The sequence below is a fragment of the Phymastichus coffea genome, unplaced genomic scaffold, assembly GCF_024137745.1.
Source record: "Phymastichus coffea isolate CEN01 unplaced genomic scaffold, Cenicafe_Pcof_1.1 PCOF00171, whole genome shotgun sequence".
NCBI classification, from domain to species: Eukaryota; Metazoa; Arthropoda; class Insecta; order Hymenoptera; family Eulophidae; genus Phymastichus; species Phymastichus coffea.
In genome coordinates, this window is record NW_026706982.1 from 1 (window position 1) to 4,004 (window position 4,004).

Sequence of the window (4,004 nt, forward strand, 5' to 3'; positions counted from 1 at the left end):
AGAGATCCTCCGTGGAAGCTCACGCCGGCATGAGTCTTTCGGCGATGTGCGGGAAAAATAGATTCGACGTTTCCATTTCCTATAGCTGAGCCGAGAGGCAGGCTGGCAGCAAGATCACCGAATTTAAAGTCACGGCCGATGCAGTTCTTGTATCGTGCTCTAATTAGCTATAGCTGCTCGATCATTTCACATGATTTCATTCTTCTTATCCTAGTGCATTCTGTATTTTGCAGTGACGTCTTTCATATGTATGATTTCGGATATGTATGGAGGCTCCATTTCAGATTTGCTCCTAAAAGAAGAGAACAGTCAAATTCTATCCAAATTTATTGACTTAATGAATTACAATTTGTATAAGTCTGATTTACATCTGTTTTGAGACCGACTTCACGTATTAAATATGGACGACTATCAAGAGTATTACGTAAATCACAAAATATTCTAGAAATATAGTCTCACGATAGAAATTACAGGTCTAGACTCATTTAAATTACGACGAATGATCCAGTCACACCAGCTGCGTACTTTACTAGGACTCTCTCGCAACGCGTGGCTTATACGTGGACGCTCCTTGGCTAAAGCTTTGCCAAAAGTTTCTGGCGAAAGCTTGGAAAATCATTGTAACTTCGCCGAAGCTCTAAGAGCATAATCCGTGCATTTCACAATTATACATATAACATCCGAGTATGTCGAAGGTCAGCAACGATTGCTATCGATACTCGTCGCTATTTTTTCTTTCCAGAAGCTATTGCGCTAAAACTGTATGTATATGCAAGGACGAGGCCATACATCCTACGTAGATAGCGTTTGACATGTAGATCAGACTCGTCTCTCGTGCTGATACATCGAAAGGGGTTACATACGATTTCAATCGCGGACGTGCGCGTGCGTATATAGGTGATTACGTTTGCCAGATGAGTCCGACCTTGATATTTATAACGCGAACGTTTGGAAAAGTCGAGAAAACTACAAAAAACAAAAGAAAAAGGGGAAAACGACAACAATTTCCCGTGGACAAGTTGCTCAATTTGCTCGAGTGACGGAGCACAAATCTTATTACTCAATGTCGAGTCGAAATTATATTATTTCGATATAGAGAAGTTTTTTCCACGTCGACGTCATCGCGACGAGAAGTCTAATGAGCCACCAAGGTCGCGAAGCAACAAAAAAAAAAGAAAAATATACAGCGAAATTAGCTTCTCCCGGTTACGTGACGATCAGTCGTTCACAGCGCGTAAAGTGCCGTGCGAGACGAGATAAGCTCGCTTCGCCTCGGCGCGATAGCTGTACACGCATTGTACGACTCGCGTCGATGATGATGATGATGATGCGCGCTGCCGCGCGCGCAACGTCCTTTTGCGAGGCGCGAAAAACGTGAGCGACCGAGCACGAGGTGCCTTCTTCTTCCACCGCGTATACGTATATCGCTTACCTCGATGCGTCAACCACGCAACGGCAATGTGCTGTCGCTTCTGATTCGACTTACACTGCGCACCGCTCCGTTGATTCACCGTCCTATTGACAGTTGACGGTTTCGTCTGCCGACATCGATCGCAGCTTGGGCAGCTCGCGCTTGCACTCGTCAGCGCTGATCAACCGCCGCACGTGTTTACGTGAGAGATTGCACAATATACGGATTATAGGATGTACCCTCTGGAAACTTGGCGTGCAAGTGGCACTTTAACTGTCTTATGCAATTGCTCCACGCAATGACTAGGTACCTATAATGTTCCGTGACGATCGTTCAAAAGAAAAAAAATTATCATTCACCGAAAACTTTCCGCGAATGAAAGGCTTCGCTTCTGTGTTCTAGCTTTTTCCATAACCGCGACAACTCTATCTAATGTTTATTTTAATAGTTACCTTCCAAAAGCAATGACAACAAATTGCTAATCAATCCACGAGCAGTCTTAACGTGAGAAATTTGGCAAAGACAAGGAGGCTATCTGAATCGGTCAAAAAATTTATATGGTGGAAGGTAAAGCGTGCAAGCGGAATAAAAGCTGTTCGTTTCTTATTGAACGCAATTATATACAACAGCACAGCGTTGCTTCCGATAAAGCAACGAAAAAAGCAGCTTCATTGAGTTCGCACACGCGACGATACACACACACACACACACACACACACACACACACACACACACACACACACATCTCCCGAGCCGATGATTGCGCGCGCGAGGAATATAGAAGGTTCACTTGCGCTGGCGCAAGAGAGACACAAGGACAAGGCCGCGTGGTCATGGACGGCGGCTGGACGAACGACGCGAGTCGCGGTTCCCCTCTTCCTCCTACTCCTCCACCATTTGCTCTGTCTATGTTCGTGTGTGTGTGTGTGTGTGCGTGCGCGCGCGCGACATTACTTCATTAGATTATCACTACTTTTTCATTATCGATATACCAGAAAATAATGCAAGGTCGCGACGACAAACACACGCTGTGCGTGTAATTTACCTCTCAGCTACGGACAAGATCTTTTTCAAAGATTGTCAAGGTTTATTGCTTAATCAATATATTATTGTGCCGATTGCTTTTGCATGTGTTCGCTGCGTTTTAACGCTCGATACGCATATTTACTTTATGACAATAAACATTCATCTGTTATCGAAAGCAAAGCGTGAATAGGATACGTTTATAAATACAAAAAATCACTTTTTAACGAATAGTAGGACTTCAATTTCCGCCAAGTCACTTGATATATAAAAAAGATGACGCAAGAGAATTACGTTGTCCGTCGCGAATATGCAGCGCGTGAGAAAAAAGCATATCGCTATACACAATCTGTAATTTCTCCGAAATTTTCGACCGGCTTCCCGCTGAGCTTGCAGTCTCTCTTTTATAATGTTTCGCTGGTACGTGCTTGCGAATCTAATGGCTGTACTTGACATTCGCAGCTTTACGTGAATCAACATTTCAAACTACGCTCTCTCGATACTATTCTCCATGTGCTTGTGCTAACTTACAGCTGCAATGATTGTGTTGGCCAGTCGTTTGATATTCGCTATAGTCGGGCTAAATATTTTACTTGATTGTTCTGCTAGATGACAATATTCATACTTTGTTCATTGATTGTTTAAATTATGATTTGCGAGATTCCAAAAAACAATGCTAAATTTATTAAAGTTTGATCATCAACGTCGATATATTCGATATTAAAAAAAACAATTCAACAGAGCGAATTTATTTTCATAATTTAGGCATTCTCTGAAAAATAAAAACCAACGCGCTCGAAGGATCTATATACGTGTGGAATTGGGCCATAAAAAATGTTGAACACGCACAACCGGTAAACATTCGCGCCAGCAGCTAAGTCCAGCACGTATGCATTTGCTGTGTTCGCCGGCGCGCCGCACGCTAGACGGCGATCACAGGACACTTCGCGGACGCGCGCGCGCGCGCGTGCCTTTCTGCGCATCGTCCGCGCGACGGGCACGTGTTTGCGAAAAAGATGCTTTTGGCATTACGCAACATTTCGCCGGCATTTAATTCCGTGGACGCGCGGGCCTGTGAGCGCGCTCGGCCGTCTGGACGTCCTCAATGTCAAAGGTGAGCGTGACCAATTGCGCATATATCGCGCGGCAATATTACGAGCGGCAACAAAACGAGAAGACGACGCCGCGCAATGACAGCGCGGAAGGAGTTTTCCACGGCGGCAAAACGCGCGCAAGCTCTCGCAGGCTTCAATCGCGCGCGCACTTCGCGGCCACATTGTCGTTACGTATTGTGGCTCTGCTAAGGTCGTACGCAAGCTTTCATTAATATATAGCCTTTTTATTGAGATAGGCATAAACGACGTTACGAACACTGTAATATCCATTGCGTGTACCTGCGCGTGTAAGGTAAAAGAAAAACGAAAATATCTTCTTTTGTCTGCTTCGCGATCACCAAACGGTTTCTCATGTTATTTACGAGACCTTCGTATGCATCGCGCCCACATTCTTTATGACATATGGATTCTCATAAATTTTAGACACAGCAAAGAAAAAACTTATTTGAATATAT

The 4,004-nt window shown here is 44.3% G+C and overlaps 1 long non-coding RNA gene across 1 annotated transcript; it reads right to left on the reverse strand.

Annotated features, from left to right (window-relative positions):
* Nucleotides 1–68: 68 nt before the first annotated feature.
* Nucleotides 69–1,986, reverse strand: LOC131673285 (uncharacterized). The gene is made up of 3 exons (XR_009302696.1): nt 1,864–1,986; nt 1,433–1,721; nt 69–292 (listed from the first exon to the last, which is right to left on the reverse strand). It is a non-coding gene; the product is annotated as an uncharacterized LOC131673285 (long non-coding RNA).
* Between the last annotated feature and the right edge of the window lie 2,018 nt (nt 1,987–4,004).